Below are 19,445 nucleotides of genomic sequence, written 5' to 3'. Positions count from 1 at the left end.
GAGGGGCAGTGCCATTCCTAGTGCCAGCCCTGCAGCACCCACTTGTTACTTTATATCAAAGACACTCCAATGAAATCCAAGCTATAAATAAAACAGGTGGACACACAGACATAAATCTTCATCTTTATATGTCCTGAGCATGGATAGAACACTTCCAGGGGACAAGAGCAATTTACAGCACTGGAGCTCTGCTAATAAATGCATGTCACCCTGCTGGACCTCTGCTGATAACCCTGAGGTTATATATTGCAATGTGTAAGAACAATGCTGGCTGCATGAATATTTACATTATGTACTGCAATATGATGAAAACATAATATTTTCATGAATGTGTAGCCACCATTTGCATAATTCAATTATGCATTAATGGCTATAAATAATAAAGATTATATACGCACACTTTTTTTCTTCAAATCATGTCATCATCTAGCAGAAGTGCAAATTGCAATAGGAGTATATGTACCCCGCCTATTACAGTGTATATGTATATACTCCGGGTTATGAATACATTGTATAACTGTCTGATAAGGGATCACGTGATGTGCCTGGGGAACACATTCCGCATACTGTGCCCCATCTATGTGCTATCTGATGATGGTACCCCTGTCTATCATTATTGGGGTGTCACGCCGAGCCTCCCTCACCTCGGTTCGATCCTGTGTCGTCTGAGTTAGCCGATACTCCGAGTCCGATCTGCAGAGATTCCCCCCTCTGCTCGCGGATATATATAGTGTCAGCTGTCACTACGTCATCAGCCTCATTTGCATAGAGCGGAGGACGTGCATGTGATCAGGTTTTGCGGCTGGCGGAGGAATATCGTAATAGAAGGATGCGGTGATGAGATCAGTGGGGGTGCAGGGACATTTACACATGGGGGAGATGAGTCTAGGAGTGCAAGGAGCATACTGTTATCTAAGGAGGTGATGAGTCTAAGGGTGCAGGGAACACAGTGTTATATGTGGGGGATGATGAGTCTAGGGGTGCAGGGAACACAGTGTTATATATGGGGGATGATGAGTTTAGGGGTGCAGGGAACACAGTGTTATATATGGGGGATGATGAGTTTAGGGAGCACAGTGTTATATATGGGGGGATGATGAGTTTAGGGGTGCAGGGAGCACAGTGTTATTTATGGGGGATTATGTGTTTAGGGGTGCAGGGAGCTCAGTGTTATATATGGGGGATGATGAGTTTAGGGGTGCAGGGAGCACAGTGTTATATATGGAGGGTGATGTGTTTGGGGGTGCAGGGAGCTCAGTGTTATATATGGGGGATGATGAGTTTAGGGGTGCAGGGAGCACAGTGTTATATATGGGGGATTATGTGTTTAGGGGTGCAGGGAGCACAGTGTTATATATGGGGGATTATGTGTTTAGGGGTGCAGGGAGCACAGTGTTATATATGGGGGATTATGTGTTTAGGGGTGCAGGGAGCACAGTGTTATATATGGGGGATTATGTGTTTAGGGGTGCAGGGAGCACAGTGTTATATATGGGGGATTATGTGTTTAGGGGTGCAGGGAGCACAGTGTTATATATGGGGGATTATGTGTTTAGGGGTGCAGGGAGCACAGTGTTATATATGGGGGATTATGTGTTTAGGGGTGCAGGGAGCACAGTGTTATATATGGGGGATTATGTGTTTAGGGGTGCAGGGAGCACAGTGTTATATATGGGGGATTATGTGTTTAGGGGTGCAGGGAGCACAGTGTTATATATGGGGGATTATGTGTTTAGGGGTGCAGGGAGCACAGTGTTATATATGGGGGATTATGTGTTTAGGGGTGCAGGGAGCACAGTGTTATATATGGGGGATTATGTGTTTAGGGGTGCAGGGAGCACAGTGTTATATATGGGGGATTATGTGTTTAGGGGTGCAGGGAGCACAGTGTTATATATGGGGGATTATGTGTTTAGGGGTGCAGGGAGCACAGTGGTATATATGGGGGATGATGAATCTGGGGGTGCAGGGAGCACAGTGTTATATATGGGGGATGATGTGTATGGGGGTGCAGGGGCACAGTGTTATATGTAAGGGGTGATGTGTTTGGGGGTGCAGGGAGCACAGTGTTATATATGGATGGTGATGAGTCTGGGGGTGCAGGGAGTACAGTGATATATATATGGAGTTATGGGGGATGATGAATCTGGGGGTGCAGGGAGCACAGTGTTATATATGGGGGATGATGTGTATGGGGGTGCAGGGGCACAGTGTTATATGTAAGGGGTGATGTGTTTGGGGGTGCAGGGAGCACAGTGTTATATATGGATGGTGATGAGTCTGGGGGTGCAGGGAGTACAGTGATATATATATGGAGGGTGATGAGTCTGGGGGTGCAGGGAGTACAGTGATATATATATGGAGGGTGATGAGTCTGGGGGTGCAGGTAGTACATTGTTATATATAGGCGATGATGAGTTTAGGGGTGCAGGTAGTACATTGTTATATATAGAAGGTGATCAGTCTGGGGTGCTGGACAACAGGACACCCCCGCTATGTTATGGATAAGGGGAGGTGTTCTGTAGTCCATAAGGGGAGACCTTGACAGGGCTGACTACGCTGTCTGGGATTTCAGTGTAGCAGAGGCAGGGTTGTCAGCTCGCTTCGATTGATCAGCGCCCACCTTGTGCCTATCCTGTGTGCAATGACCCCCATGTGACAACTAGCACATGAAGACAAGCAGCACGTCTACACGGTGTCACCCATGATAACAATCACTGTGTAGTGCAATGGTGGAGCAATCCATATTTCATCATTCATGGCATGTAGAGGGCACGCCGCACCTTTCTCTTTCTGTGTACATAGGACGCCCTCAGTAATTGTCTCCTTCCATTATCACTGAGGCGGTGACACAGAACGGCCTCCATTATCAATCTGCTGTCTCATTTCCTGTCTGCTGCTAAAGTGCAACATGTTTCATCACCGGGGATTCTGTGTAACCGTCACCCAACAGACGTTGTAGCAGCACATGGAGCCGCGATGGGACCTGTAGGGCACGCTGACAGGGTTAGGTCACTTTAACACACTTAAAGGACATTTCCACTTTGGCTGTTAAATATGAGAACCCCCCCACCACCACCACTGTAAGTTTACGTGTTCCCATCCACACAAGACACCTCCAAATATTTTTTTTAATATTCCTTTTTAACCTTTTTAGAGCAAAATTACACAACAGGAAGATTCTGGTGGTCAGTCTGCAGTAGAGGGCAATGTGCAGACAGATGTGCATTACAGAGGAACTCCGGGATCTTTTAAAATTACCCCTTGCAGTGGGTCTACTCCAGTATTGCGAGGGTTAACTGCACATTATGTCAAAGGGGGGCGACAATAAAGAAGATATACTCACCTGATCCTTGGTCCAGCCTGGCTGCTATACCGGTCCCTGCAGCCTCTTCTCCCCCGGGCTCCAGCGGTCTAAGGATCCGTGATGTCATCGTGTCTAATGCAGGTCCATTGACTTGCATTAGATGTGAGGATGCCAAGGGACATTCCACTGCCGCAGCGGAGGGCCGACTGCCCTGGGACTGAGGATCAGGTGAGTATATCTGCTTTATTTGAGCCCCATAGACAAAGGAGCACTTAACCCTTGCAGTGTTGGGGTAGCCCCACTGCAAGGGTACGTTTGTGATTTTCCCCGGAGTCCTCCTTTAAGTCGTTGCTCTTTGAATGGTACAATGTAACAAATATAAAGTAGATGTTATCGCAATATGGCTGCAAAAGTGGAAATACACGGGCGGCCGCGGGGCGGCTGATCCACCTGTTTTAAAATGGTAGGAATTTTGTAATTGTTTAAAATTTTGGATGTGCGCAAGCATGAGCAGCCATGTTACCGGGAGCAGCCGTGTTACCGGGAGCAGCCGTGTTACAGGGAGCAGCCGTGTTACCGGGAGCAGCCGTGTTACCGGGAGCAGCCGTGTTACCGGGAGCAGCCATGTTACCGGGAGCAGCCTTGTTACCGGGAGCAGCCTTGTTAACGGGAGCAGCCATGTTACCGGGAGCACCCATGTTACCGGGAGCAGCCTTGTTACCGGGAGCAGCCTTGTTACCGGGAGCAGCCATGTTACCGGGAGCAGCCTTGTTACCGGGAGCAGCCTTGTTACCGGGAGCAGCCATGTTACCGGGAGCAGCCATGTTAGCCGTGCTGTGTGACAGAGCTGTGTAAATCTCAGCACCAAATGGACAGAATTGCAAATCCTTTGGTAGGCTAAACAGCATCTCGCCCAAGCCGGCAGTGCCATAGGAGAACAAGGAGCTGGCTTCCCAGCCAATCAGGAAGCTGGGTGGCAAGTCATTACCTGCCGCCCGGCTTCCTGATTGCACGGGTAGCCGGCTCCATGCCAGCGGAAGCACTGGCAAGTACCGAAAGGTAAATGTCGGTACTCAAACTTGATACCGAAAAAACGCTATCGGTGCATCCCTCATATATATACAGTAGGTCATTTATTCTTCACATAATCTGTTTTTTTTTACTTCAAGCTCAGTCCCAATGTGGACGCCATTCATGATGTAGTCAGTCGGAAGGCGGTTCCCCCTCCAGGGACTCAGCGGCAAAGCGTTGGATGAACATGGCACTAATTGATCCAATCAGGTCGGGGATGATCCCGGACTGAAATCCATTTATAAAGAAATCTTTTTATTTGTCCTGGAAACGGACTAAAAATAAATAGTTTATTGTCCTGAACACAGCGGAGGAGGCTGAAGGTCAGAGGAAACCACAGAAGTCAGTTCTCCGAGCCATCGACCTGCAGAGGCCTCTGTCTGTGTCATGAATAATGGAGGATTGTACAGGACAGAGGTGTACGGACGTTACCGCGGACAAGCTGTGCACCTCATGAATCATAAATCAGCGTTATGAGGACATTTCATCCCAGGTATGTCTGTCATCTCACCGTGGTAACTATGGCGGATTTACACCCTAGATAAGCAAAGCGTGTCTTTCCAGCGACTAGAGGACTACAAGACCCAGCGCACCCAGCACAAAACAGTGCGCACCCGTGTGATTCAACATGCCTTGGTCAATGGGTGACAACGCATGACAGAGGATTACCAATATTTCCTATAGGGCCCATTCACACCTGTCCGGGGAAACTAGTACAGGTGCTTTTTTGGTGCATCAAACCCCCGGTGCCCGACCTATGGGTCAGGACCATTCGCAGCCCGTTGGCTCTTGTAGTGTGGACTCTGTGCAGAATAAAACTTAACCCTTGCAGCGTTTGTTTTGAATTCCTGGAGTTCTTTAAAGTCCCAAGAACACAAATGTAATATATTGCAGCTTCACCGTCCCTACATGTGGTGGCTGCATTAGTTTTCTATTTTCAGACTCCTCCCCCTCTTTATTTTACCTGGTGATCCTGCCAGTGACACACTTCCTGTCTTAGGGTGACAACACTCACTAACTGGGTGGTGGAGACTGCAGCCCAAGTGAATGAGACCTCACCCTGTGACATACTGCTATCATTACTACTATAGACTGCTGGGGACCAAGGGCCACGCGACACGTGCCAAAAGGGCTGCGAATGGTCCCGGGCCAGACACGTGCCAAAAGGGCTGCGAATGGTCCCGGGCCAGACACGTGCCAAAAGGGCTGCGAATGGTCCCGGGCCAGACACGTGCCAAAAGGGCTGCGAATGGTCCCGGGCCAGACACGTGCCAAAAGGGCTGCGAATGGTCCCGGGCCAGACACGTGCCAAAAGGGCTGCGAATGGTCCCGGGCCAGACACGTGCCAAAAGGGCTGCGAATGGTCCCGGGCCAGACACGTGCCAAAAGGGCTGCGAATGGTCCCGGGCCAGACACGTGCCAAAAGGGCTGCGAATGGTCCCGGGCCAGACACGTGCCAAAAGGGCTGCGAATGGTCCCGGGCCAGACACGTGCCAAAAGGGCTGCGAATGGTCCCGGGCCAGACACGTGCCAAAAGGGCTGCGAATGGTCCCGGGCCAGACACGTGCCAAAAGGGCTGCGAATGGTCCCGGGCCAGACACGTGCCAAAAGGGCTGCGAATGGTCCCGGGCCAGACACGTGCCAAAAGGGCTGCGAATGGTCCCGGGCCAGACACGTGCCAAAAGGGCTGCGAATGGTCCCGGGCCAGACACGTGCCAAAAGGGCTGCGAATGGTCCCGGGCCAGACACGTGCCAAAAGGGCTGCGAATGGTCCCGGGCCAGACACGTGCCAAAAGGGCTGCGAATGGTCCCGGGCCAGACACGTGCCAAAAGGGCTGCGAATGGTCCCGGGCCAGACACGTGCCAAAAGGGCTGCGAATGGTCCCGGGCCAGACACGTGCCAAAAGGGCTGCGAATGGTCCCGGGCCACAGGTTGGGCACCGGGGGGTTCTGAAGGCTTCTGAGCAAAGTCTTGAGTGCTGGAGCTACAGAGACTGGACAAGGCTTCGGATCTGCCAGCTAGAAGTCAAGAGAAGGTCAGATTTATAAGGTCAAGCAGGAGGCTCGGGTGCCAAATATGAGCCTGGAAATGCCACTCAATGTCCTCCGTGTCCCTCTGTAGGACACAATGTAACCCTTTCCTGACCTGGAATCTGAAAGGACACGAAGAAGAACTTGGACATGGATGACGGATCATCTGCTACTCTGTGCTCAGGATACTCAAGTTCATAAGATACGGCAGACAGAGAAACAAAGATACAAAAATGGATCCAAAGAGATAAAAAAAATAGATACAAAGATACAAAAAAGATCTAAAGAGACAAAGGTATAAAAATAGATCCGAAGAGATACAAAGTATACAAATATCAGAGAATGTCATCAGAAGGACCTGAATGTTGTCCCGCAGCAAATCCAGGAATTCATTTTATAAAGCCGACGTACAATACTCATCCAATACATCACATGCATGTTCTAGGGACCCGTTCACAGCCTATCACAGCTCCAATGCCATCTGATTGATTTGTCCGTCTGTTGTTGGAGCTATGTAAAGGAGAACTATGGGGTCAGTGTTTTTCCCCATAGTTCTCCTTAGGGTAACGGGAGGACACAAACTAGCGTTCTCCCGTCACCCTAGGCTCAGTATACCGCGGTATACTGAGACGGCGCAGATGAAGCGGATCCCGACAATTGTGCCGGGATCCGCCCAGCTGCGTGACTGACAGCAGGCTCTGACTATCTAGAGGCAGAGCCAGCTGTACCCGCCCCCTCCCCCGTCCGTTCCGCCAGCCAGCGCTGGCGGATCGGAGGGGGGAATCCAGCCTCTCCCCTGTCACGGCAGAGAGCCGTGACAGGATCGAGAGGGGAGCGAACGCCGGAATGTGTTCGCTCACCTCCCGATCGACTGTCGTCCTCATACAAGAGTCACGTGTGTTCTTCCTGAAACTTGGGGAGCTTTGTGTATTTCTTCCAGATCTGTGCTGTAATCCCGTGTGAGCTTCCTGTAATAAAGACCGCTCACTGCTGCTAATCTTTTTATTAAAAGAATCAAGCAACTTTGATACAAAAGTAAAAAAACATAAACGTAGTATAAAGTGTACAGAAACAAACCATAAATATACAGCACACCTCCATATTGTATACATACTGTATATACAGACAGGCAAACAATCCTCATCACTGGATAAATAGACTCAAGCTTAAAGATCTACAACCTATTCACATGAAACAGCAGAGAAGGCCTAAGAGGCCCAACCCGCCCCCTATGCACGCAGCCATTTTTCAAAAAGAAAAATAGGAAAAATTATGTGGTGATGAGAGACAGACAGCCACACACCCGGAGAAAGACTCCTCTCCGCTCACTGCTGCTCCCTCTCCTTGTGCAGGGTGACTGGTCTTGTCTCCGCCCCCTCCTGTAATAAAGACCGGTCACTGCTGCTCTCTCCTTGTGCAGGGTGACTGGTCTTGTCTCCGCCCCCTTCTGTAATAAAGACCGCTCACTGCTGCTCTCTCTCCTTGTGCAGGGTGACTGGTCTTGCCTCCTCCTGTAATAAAGACCGGTCACTGCTGCTCTCTCCTTGTGCAGGGTGACTGGTCTTGTCTCCGCCCCCTCCTGTAATAAAGACCACTCACTGTTGCTCTCTCTCCAAAAGACGTGTAGTAAGGTCCGTTCTAGGTGAGGCATTCTGATAGTGACATCAGTGGACCACTCCTGGGCAATGTGTGTTGGCACAGCCATTTTTAATCTTCCCCAGGGGTGCATGTGACAGGGAGACAACCCAGGAGCACAACTGGGAGATAGGGACCGAGCGTTGTCATCCCATAACAGGAAGTGCCTGAACATGGATCCTCATGGCAGGATCACCAGGGTTTTCTTTCAATGAAAGCTGCAGATTTACAAAGATTGAAAACATGCCTCTAGATAGGCAGAGCCAGCTGTCACTCACGCAGCTGGGCGGGATCCGCTCCGGCTGCGGCGTCTCAGTATACAGCTCGCGGTATACTGAGCTTAGGGTGACGGGAGGACGCTAGTTTGTGTCCTCCCGTTACCCTAAGGAGAACTATGGGGAAAAATACTGACCCCATAGTTCTCCTTTAAAGCTTCTATGAGATTTTGGTGGTTGGGTTTGGAAAGCAGAACCCCGGTCCAAAAAAATAAAAACATTAACAGCCCATTAAAAGATAAAACAAAAGCAGCTTCTGCTCTAATTATTTTGAATCCAGAACTGTTCCCTCCCATTCTTCTCTGCACTAGTCTTCAGGGTTGGATGCCGGCCAGCGTCATTTGTGCTGTGGCATGCCATGCTGCTGTGGAGGAGGGATTCTGACATGAAGGGGGATCCCTCCTTCTTTTTTTGTGTTTGCATGGGGTTCCCCCTTAAAATTCACACCAGACCCTTTTTCTTGGATAAGGGTCTGCTGTGGATTTTGCAGGGACCACACACGTTTTTTTACATCTACATTTCTAAATTTTGGACTGGGGTGCCTCGAGATTCTTCATACTTTTAAAGGGTGTGGTGACTATTAAAGGTTGAGAAACACTGAATTAACCCACTTCCTGTGAGCCCAGGTTGTCCTGGATCCGCCCCCCAGTCTGTGACTGGACAGTGAAAGGAGGAGCAGCACAGTGATTAGCTCATCTCTCTTTCACTCTGCTTTCTCCTCCTATCAGCATGTTCCACATCAGCCCGTGAACTAATTGTCTCCTTGTGCTGCTTCTCCCTATACCAGCCTGAGCTCTGCTGTACAGAGGCTGCAATTGGCTGATCTCAGGTCACATTCAGATACTAACACTGCTTATATTTAGAATAAATACATTTAATGATGTAAAAATAAATACAGAACTGCATCGGCTTGCGTCTTCTATCTCTGCCTGCGCTTCAGCTCAAAGTCTAGTACATAGGCAGGCACCCTTGGCACTACAAATCCCACCATGCCTCTGCCTCTGGGAGTCGTGGCTGTCAGAGTCTTGCAATGCCTCATGGGACTTGTAGTTCCACAAAACAGCTGGAGTGTTTGGGCCAGGGCCGTCTTTAACGCAGGGCAAAAGGGGCAGCTGCCCAGGGCCCAATCATTGTTGTTGGGCCCAAAGCAGGTCCTGTGCTGCAAAACTCCTACCTATCCCACTGGCACAGGAATGACGGCTCCCTGTGACCCCGCTGTGGTTTCATCATGGCTCTCTTCTCTTCCTGATACAGAGCTCGGGGGAACGCACGGACCTTCACCCAGAATTCACAGAGCGCGGCTCATCCTGATATTCCGAGTGGGCTGCAGAGGAATATGTGGCTGCGGCTGCTGTATTCATGGCTGGGGATTGGTTGGCGCAAGCCTTATTATTTCAGCTTGTACACCCCAGAACACCATGCCGAGGAGTGAGCCTCTGGCAATCGCCACACTGGCCTGACCCGATCGGATGCCCAATGCTAGTCTATGGGCAGCCGAGTGCATGGACCGAGAGCCCGGCAGAGTCAGGAGAGAGGAGGGGACCCCCTCCTCTCTACCTCATCCCGCCGAGTGAACGTCCCCTCCTCTCTCTGCCGGCGTCCATCTACTGACTCAGCGCATTAAAGTTGATTTATCAATGCTGGACCTACCTCGAGGCTTAGAAAACCATAGAATGGCATCTGCCTGGTGCTAAGCTTCAAGGCAGGTCAAGGTGGAGATTGCAAAGACCGGTCATTATTTTCTATGGCCTGATCTGAATGAACAACCTTCAACACCCGGCTGCTGACCTCCGGTCAGAGAGTGAAGACCTCCAGACATTTCCCATATATCGCATGTATATAGAGACAGAGCAGTTATTGGCTTTATAGGCGATCTGCATCATCATCTGTCTAAAGGTGCCCATACACCTTACAATTATCTGCAGATTTTCTGTGGTCAGATGGAAAAAGTGCAACAGATTGGCCCAGGTGGAGATTACTCCATCCACACAGTTAGACCCCGTTCACATGTAGCGACATACCTTTGCAGCGGCCGGGATAGCGCGACTTTCGGGGCGACGTTCCAGCGACGGTAGCGCGACCTTCTCCGTCGGGCTCCATAGAAAAAAAAGCAAAATCCGCCGAAAAAAGGGTCCGGTAGAAGCGAATTGCGACCGCGACGCGCGACATGGAGTTAAGACAGCTCCATTGAATAGCATTGGCCGGCGACTTCTCGCGATATCGCGCGGCAAAAATGCGCGATATCGCGGCGGAAATCGCGCGATAAGTCGCTGCATGTGAACGGGGCCCTTAAGTGTAGATGGAGGAATCTGTTGCACCTTTTCCATCTGACCACAGACAATCTGCAGATAATTGTAAGGTGTATGGGCAGCTTTACAGTCTTCATGAGACAGATAAAGAATAATTGAAGGACTAATATCCCTATACTAGAGAAAATGCTTCTAGGCTCCTCTTGTCACCTGATGAAAAAAAAAACACTAGACATTTGGTCATGTGACCTCTGTTATAGGAGAACTATGGGGTCTGTGTTTTCCCCATAGTTCTCCTCAGGGTAACGGGAGGACACAAACTAGCGTCCTCCCGTCACCCTAAGCTCAGTATACCGCGAGCTACAGCTCTCCATATACTGAGACGCCGCAGCCGGAGCGGATCCCGACCTGGACGTCGGGATCCGCCCAGCTGCGTGAGTGACAGCTGGTTCTGCCTATCTAGAGGCAGAGCCAGTTGTACCCGCCCCCTCCCCCATCCGTTCTGCCAGTCAGCGCTGGCGGATCGGAGCGGGGAGGGGGGAATCCAGCCCCTCCTCCTGTCACGGCAGAGAGCAGTGACAGGATCGAGAAGTGAGCGAACGGCGCTATGTGTTCGCTCACCTCCCGATCTACTGAGCCGACCTCTGACAGTCTCATTGCTAGAACTATGAGGTGAGTGGAAATCATTCATCTCATAGTTCTCCTTCAAAGGATAGGACAAGAGCTCTGATGTGGCCGATCCGCTCTCTGAGCAGAGATTATGTCACCAAGTGCTGAGACATTGAAACATGTCAGCACTGGAGGGAGCCTTAGATTGTAAGCTCCTGTGCAGGCTGGGGTAGGGTGGAGAGTTAGGTTGTATTAGTGCCAGGGCCGTCTTTAATATTGATTGGACCCTGGGCAAACATTTTCTAGGGCAACCCCCGCCCCTACTCGCCATACCCCGCCATGCAATTTTGCTCTCCATCCCCAAAGGGAGACGTGACCCCGCATGAGAAGTGACACGCTACGTGGTCACACTACGCGGCATGTGGCAGGGGGCGGAGCAACACTATGCAATGCCAATCACATAGTATAACAGAAAGGTGCTGTGGTTTTAATGGGCAGCTCCTTTGGGCTCCAGAACAGCGACTGGGCCCGGAGGGCTGCCCCTTTTGCCCCACGGTAAAGACTGCCCTTGTGTTTGCTATGCTGCGCTACGGAGTCTGTCAGCGCTATCTGAACAAAGGAAATAACATCACATTGTGCTCCCAGAATCGGTTTTCAGTACCTGTGGCCCTGACGGTGTTAGAGGTTGGAGGGTCCGGCTGCTGTTCATTTATAGACCCGCACTTTGTACCGTGCGCTCTGCAAACCAAAAGCAACAAAGTCAAAGTTCACATTTGGGAGCAAAACACAGACAGGGGCCCAGAAAGGTGTTTTTGGAACTTGCCAGTTGTATGTCATGGAGTAGACATTTAAAAAGGAACTCCGGGCAGTAGTGCAGGGGTTAACTAGGGTGTAAAATAACAAATAAATTATCACCGAACCTCAGACCCGGCTGGCTGCTAGACCGGTCCATGGAGCCTATATCCCCCTCCAATCTGGAGATGGAATGTCCCTCGGCGTCCTCACGTCCAATACACTGTATAGGATGTGATGACTCAAGGGTTCTTAGACTGACAAGGGAAAGCACAAAAAGGGACCAGGACAGAGCGTTGTCACCCTGTAACAGGAAGTGCCTTCATAGCACCAGCTATTATTTTAATGGAAGACGGAGATTTATCAAAACTCAAAATGACTTTAATAATGACAATAACAAGCTTAAAATAGTTGAAAAGTCGCAGCCAGGGGCGTAACTAGAAATCACAGGGCCCCATAGAAAAATTTTGTATGGGGCCCCGTGATTGCTAGTTATGCCACTTGCAGAGCCCACCATAGACTCTCTATATTGGGCTCTGCAGGGTCTCAGATGGACTGCACACCACTTACCTGTCAGCGTTGTCCGCCTCCGTGGTCGCGGGCCACGCCTCCTCTTCCGTCCCCCGCCTCCTTCTATCGACGGGCCCCACCTCCTTCTATCGACGGGCCCCGCCTCCTCTTACATCACTGGCCCCACCTGCTCTTAGGTCGCTGGCCAGTGATGTAAGAGGAGGCGGGGTTGCTCTAAGGCGGGCCCCGCCTCCTCCTTCACTGCGAACGACGGTGTAACCGGCCTCTTCTGCCGCAGCTGCTGGCTGTCACTGACACAGCCGCTGACACAGCCAGCACCCTGATATGGCATAGCGACCCACACAGCATCAGAGGGATGCCCTGGTCGGGCCCCCCTGTGTCCGGGCCCCATAGCGGCCGCCTGGGTCGCTATGGCGATTGTTATGTTACGCCACTGGTCGCAGCATATATTTGAAAAAAAATCCCTTTTCTGTAGTGAGCGCTGCCTTCTGTCTGCCCGTCACTTCAAACAACTTCCTGGATCCCCAGCGTGCTTTGCATCTCTTTCCCTGCTGCTTGCTGTGATGCAATCTCCACTTCTCATTACTACATATCCCATCATGCATTGCTTCCAGCAAGCAATGAGAATGTTACATTGTTCAGATGTTGAGTTGTAGTTGAGAAGAACTGAACTCTCTGTGAGAGTGGTGACACCAGAAAGTGCATATTCACAGGGCTGAGTGGGGTTGTGCCGGTGCACCTACAGGCATCTTCTATATGTATATATGTGGGTATGGTTATTAGGAGTGGGGTACAGATTTATTTTGACTTTTATGATATTTTACTGTTTGGGTTTACATAGAGAGTTGCTCCAGTGACGTCACAGGGGGGTGCGGCCCGCACCCGGGTTACCCCATTGCAGGGGTGACACCAAAATGACCGACAGTCATTTGAGTGTCACCCCCTCTAAAAAGTCGGTCACGGACCGAGAGCCCGACAGTGTCAGGAGAGAGGAGGGGACCCCGGCGGCATACCTCATCCCGCCGGGTGAACGTCCCCTCCTCTCTCTGCCGGCATCCATCACCAAGATGATCGTGGGCAGGCGTCAATCAGATGGCCGCGCATGCGCGATTACGTCATCAGGCACACACGAGGTGAAGTCACACGCACGCGCGATGACGACACGGCGGAGTGTCACCCGGTCTAGAGATTGGGTGACACCCGTCCTCGGGACGCCCCTGAGTGGCTCCTCCTCCAATTGTCCCCCCTATTGTGACAGTGAGACGGCGAGTTGACCAGCAATCCCACAATGCTCCAGGTCGGACCGTACCAATCAGGGCGTCCGTATTAGAACGTTGAACGCGTCAGGCAGTAGATGGCGGCGGGCGGTGCAGCGAGGCGCGGAGTGCAATCACAGAGATGATGAGATTTGACGCCTGGTTGGGTATTTTCTCAGGTTCCCTCGCCCTCCATTCCTCCGCGCTGGAAGGATTTACAGAGGAATGTCGGCTTTGTGTCTTCAATGAAGGAGAAAAATAACAAGCGGGGGGGATTCAGGGTCACCGTACATTGCTTCGCTTGCAGTCCGCCATCTGGCCCCTCTGTGTGTTAAACAAGGGGCCCCGCTCTGCATCCAACGGGGATCACACTCGGGGTCTATTATACAGATTGCTGTGCGAATGTATCAGAATTCACCTAGAAAGCTGTAAATAATACCCCGGTGAATGTTTTTAATATATGGTATACAGATTATGTTGTTGAATCGAATGGAATTTAGAATGTGTGATACATGTTGTTGTATGGAGGTCTCTGCTGAATATCAGCAGTACTGGATGTAACATATTACAAGAACATTGGATCCCAAGAGGAAATACCCCAAGAACATTGGATCCTAAGAGGAAATACCCCAAGAACATTGGATCCCAAGAGGAAATACCCCAAGAACATTGGATCCCAAGAGGAAATAGCCCAAGAACATTGGATCCCAAGAAGAAATACCCCAAGAACATTGGATCCCAAGAGGATATACCCCAAGAAAATTGGATCCTAAAAGGAAATACCCCAAGAACATTGGATACCAAGAGGAAATACCCCAAGAACATTGGATCCCAAGAGGAAATACCCCAAGAACATTGGATCCTAAAAGGAAATACCCCAAGAACATTGGATCCCAAGAGGATATACCCCAAGAACATTGGATCCCAAGAGGAAATACCCCAAGAACATTGGATCCCAAGAGGAAATACCCCAAGAACATTGAATCCCAAGAGGAAATACCCCAAGAACATTGGATCCCAAGAGGAAATACCCCAAGAACATTGGATCCCAAGAGGAAATACCCCAAGAACATTGGATCCCAAGAGGAAATACCCCAAGAACATTGAATCCCAAGAGGAAATATCCCAAGAACATTGGATCCCAAGAGGAAATACCCCAAGAACATTGGATCCTAAGAGGAAATACCCCAAGAACATTGAGAATATTGAGTGAGAGAGACACACAGAGGAAGAGAGAGAGGGGGAGGGGGGAAGAGGGAGAGAGGGGGAGAGTGAGAGGGGGAGAGAGAGAGGGGGAGAGAGAGAGAGAGAGATGAGAATGGACTTCGGTTCTTTCTGTCATGGAGGCTCAGCATCACATGTGGCCATTACCACAGCTTCCTGCTTTCAGGAAGCTATGTACAGCTATGTACCTGCTGGCCCCTGCCACAAGTCATGATCTGTCTGTATTGCACATGGAAGCACAGGGACCCAGTGATGATGTCACTGAGTATACAATAAGGTATATCATGAAAACACAATATTCATGACCAGGAGGGAAGGGGGGTTCAGATCAGATTCTGCCGATGTGTGACCAGGGATAAAATGTGCGTTCATCAATTCCTTCCAAAAAACAAAGACCCCTCACAGGCAGGAGAGGAAAGTTTGTGGTGAGATAAAAGGATCATCAGCTTCCTGGTAATATCCTTTTATTGCATCAGAAACTTTCCAACCATTCCCTGTATTTGAGGCCGGATGAATCTATTACAATGTGAGAGAAGACCGCCACCTTGTGGCCAATGTGAAACTTACATGTACAATATGAAATTCTATGGGTAGGCGACTAAGGCACTCCAGCTGTGCTGAAACTACAAATCCCTTCATGCCTCTGCCTCAGGGAGTCATGCCTGTGGCTGTCAGGGTCATGCAATGCCTCATGGTACTTGTAGTTCCACAACAACCAGCCACTTCCTTAGTTTACAACCCCATCCGCTGACATCATTCTGCAGAGAAGGACCCTTGCTCTCTGTGTGGTCTCTCTCCAGAGGTCCAACACCCCCCCAGTCATATATATAGCTCTGCAATTAGCAAAGCTCATGCTTCATGCTGCAGAGAGACCGCTGCTTCCACACAGTGAGTAAGGGTACTTTGCAGCATGTTGGCAGGGGACAGCCTTTTCTCCTCAGGATTTGGCTCCAGTGGCAGGTTCCCTGATGGTGACAACAGTGGAACATGTCTGCTTAATGGGAAGGGGTAAGGGAAAACCTTGTCCCCTGCCAGCATGCTGCAGAGAAGTACCCTTGCTTACGTTGTGTAAGCAGAGGTCCGACATGTCTCCCTGCTGAGTCAGATCTATAGCTCTGGAATTCGTAAAGCTCTTGCTGCAGAGAGACTACTGCTTCCACACAGAAAACAAGTGCCCTCCTCTCCAGCATGTTGGCAGGGGACTGGCCGTTTCCAGGTATGGTAGACAGGTAGAGCACAAGGGTGGCCATTTTGTTGGTGGAGGACAAGCGTCACGTTTATACTCCCCGGAAACCAACTCTCCCCAGCCCCGCCCACCTTCTAGAATTCATTCAATGATTGCAGGGTTTCCAACTACCACGTGACGGCAGCGGACCAACCCACCGCTCTCCTCTTTCCGCTCTGCCCTCAGCTGGCAGGTGACCGGTGTTAGCCAATAAGCAGCCCGGTACCTTAGCTGGCTGTCAGAGCTGTCATGTGACTCCCGGTAGCCAATGCATGCCAGCCTGTGGGGAAGTCTGGTTTGGGTCGTGCTGCGCTCCGTACGCAGAGCTGGAAGAAGGGAAGTGGAAGCGGCGAGAGGGGCCGCCTGGGAGCATGGAGCCGCTGTGCGTGCGCGCCTGACCGGAGCGGTATGTGTCTCCCTGCCCGCTTGTCTACCGTCTGTACGTAGCCTAATACACCGCTGAGCCACCCACACAGCTTCCGGCTTTACATAACCTGATGCGGGAGCCTCAGGGGCAGAGCCGTCACTGTCCTGTACGATATTCATCCAACTCTGTACATCACTCGTCACCCCTAGCGACAGCTGGGGTACCGTAATACAATGACAAGTGATACAGACATTCACCTTATTTATTGTAGTAGAGGAGCCCCCATATCTGCCTTAATCTTCCTTTATTACACCTCACCCGTCACCAATAGCAACAGCGCGTGCCCTGATACAGCGCACGGTGGCCGTAGGGGCTGCTACCTTATTTATGACAATAGGGGAGCTGCAGACTGGCACTACCTTATTTATTGTAATATGCCATACCCAGTCACAGCTGGGTGCCCTAGTACAGCACTGGGTGGTTATTGAAGCATTCCACTTTATCTGTTTTAACAGGGGATCCCTATAGAGCCATCTGCAGACTGGCATTACCGTATACATTATAATATACCCTACCCATTCCCAGTGACAGCTGGATGCCCTGGTACAGTACAGGGTGGCCATATGTAATAGGGGAGCCCCTGAATATTCACTACAGACTGGCCATACCTCCTTCATTATAATATACTCTAGCCATTGTTGGTGACAGTTGGGTTCCCTGGTACAGCAAAGTGTAGATAGGGGCTTCTACCCTATTTATTGTAGTAGTACCCTCTGCAGAGGTGCCGTGGTACCACGTAAGGGTAGTCATAGGGACATTTACCTTATTTATTCTAATAGCAGCACATCCTACAGACCAGCGCTGTCTTGTACATCATAACGTAAAATAACCATTCCCAGTGACTGTTGTATGCCCTATTACAATACATGGCGGTTATAGGTGCTGCTATTTTTACATAGTAATAGGGGCCCCTAAAAGCATCAGACTGGCCCTAACTTATACACTATGATGTACCTTACCTATTCCCTTTGACAGCCCTGTGGGTTGTTACAGCACAGGGACATTCATTTACTGTAATACAGGAGCCCCACTCCAGGCAGGCCCTATGCATTCCTAGTGCTGGCTGCAAGCCCTGATGCAACGCAGGCTGGTCACAGGGACTGAGACTCCCTTTATTTTGATATAGAAGCCCTGAAGACCCACCACAGATTGGCTCTACCTTACAGTATGACGCCTCCCCATACCCATTCCCACTGACTGCCTTTCTACACAATAGTACTTGCAAACCAGTGCTCAGACCATGCTGGTTATGGGTTCTATGGTACCAGGTGCAACATTGTACTGTGATCCTCACCATTGTAAAAATGTATCTCACTTGCAGTTCTTGCCGCAGTTGCTGCTAAAGTCAACACTTGAGAAAAGTAGCCATGAGCTTCCCTCTGATCTCCCGCACCCTTCCTCAATAGCCAGCGTGATGCAAAGTCCATATTATTCTGCTGCAGACGGAGCCGTTTCAAAATACAGAGTACGAGCTGAGCGGAATGCAGAGTCTGACACCCTTTATATATAACCGTTCACAGATTGCGATGTAACTGCATACAATGATTATTATGATATTGCCATTTTTTGCGGCGGGGGTAGCCAACGGCTAGAGGGGGACGGCAGCCTTCTGACTCAGCAGCTCAGTCTCTATCTACATTGCTGGGGATCCAAGTGGGCCAGACTCCCATGAGCATGGCCAACCTTGCAGAAATATGCAGACTGTCTCTCTTTGTTCTCAACGATGCATGGAGCAGTGAAGAGAAGACAATATAAGCTGATGCAGGGACTGGCTTTAGGACCGATTCTGTCGCTGGGCCAAATGACAGAGTCTGACCACTTAATACTTACCTTTCGCCCTCGTTCACACCTGAGCGTTTTGTAGCGCGTTCTACGCTCGACGAACGCTCTACAAAACGCTAAAAAATATAAATCCCATTGTATTCAATGGTCTCGTTCCCACTGTGACGGACCCCCGTACTCAGGATGAGTATGTCCGCCGCTGTCTTCTTCCTTGCTGAGGAGATATTGGAACCCGCTGATCTGTAGCTCCCAGTTTCCCCAGTCACTGGTCGGGACCGAGTGTAGGGTAAACAAACTCTGATTTATTGAGAAACTGCACAAACTTTTATACAGAAAGTGATCAGATCAGAATATAATCCCATCACATCCCCCTTCCCCTCCCCAGAAATCCTGTCTTCACAACACCACAGGTGTCCACCTGCTAAATAGCTCCAGACAGCCATGGCAGGAGCCTGGTCAGAATGTCATTGTTCTGAGCTCCCTCAGAGAACAATGGGAGATAACGAGGGATGGGGCTGATAGTCTTTTCATAACCAGGTCACTCAACATAACGCACTCAAAACATAACCCAACACCAATACACATTTAACTTATAAACTCATCACCATGTCGTCACATAGCTCCCCCAAGTTAAAAGATGGCAGACTCGGTGAGACCCTCTACGGGTCCACTTGGGGATGTCCATGCTGTTAAGTCACCCTTCCAGTTCCATTTGCAGAGATAGTCCATTCTCCTTAGCATTGTGTTTCCAGAGCCGGGATTGTGAAATTGAACGGCTGTAGGGCCAGGCTCCATCGCAACAGCCGTCCATGGGCCCCGGATATCCGGTTCAACCAAACAAAGGGGGTCTCCAAAATCTTAGGTCCGTAGTCGCTGGGGAGGAGGCTGGCTGCCAGGCCCCTCCAGGAGCCCAGGTCACAGTGGGTACTGTGACATTTCTCCCCTCCCAAAGGTAGTCTAATTAGGTCCCAGTCCCCCAACTGGTCTGGACCTGCATTTGTCAGGCAGTATAAGTCCATATGTTCCATCCA

The 19,445-nt window shown here is 50.3% G+C and overlaps 2 protein-coding genes across 3 annotated transcripts in view; one reads left to right on the top strand and one right to left on the bottom strand.

Moving 5' to 3' along the window:
- The window catches only part of LOC108786089 (L-lactate dehydrogenase A chain), a 13,966-nt gene extending 13,289 nt beyond the window's left edge, over positions 1-677 (bottom strand). Inside the window, exon 1 of the mRNA XM_018555319.1 lies at positions 650-677. The gene's annotated coding sequence lies outside the window, so the exon portion shown is untranslated. The remainder of the gene's footprint in view (positions 1-649) is intronic.
- Positions 678-16,469: 15,792 nt separating this feature from the next.
- The window catches only part of GTF2H1 (general transcription factor IIH subunit 1), a 23,814-nt gene continuing 20,838 nt past the window's right edge, over positions 16,470-19,445 (top strand). For both annotated transcript variants that reach the window (XM_018555087.1, XM_018555095.1), the window contains exon 1: positions 16,470-16,611. The gene's annotated coding sequence lies outside the window, so the exon portion shown is untranslated. The remainder of the gene's footprint in view (positions 16,612-19,445) is intronic.

This window comes from Nanorana parkeri, unplaced genomic scaffold (genome assembly GCF_000935625.1).
Source record: "Nanorana parkeri isolate BGI_ZX_2015 unplaced genomic scaffold, ASM93562v1 scaffold10, whole genome shotgun sequence".
Taxonomy (NCBI): Eukaryota; Metazoa; Chordata; class Amphibia; order Anura; family Dicroglossidae; genus Nanorana; species Nanorana parkeri.
The sequence above is the reverse complement of the archived record's forward strand: the minus strand, read 5'-3'. Positions and strand labels throughout refer to the sequence as shown.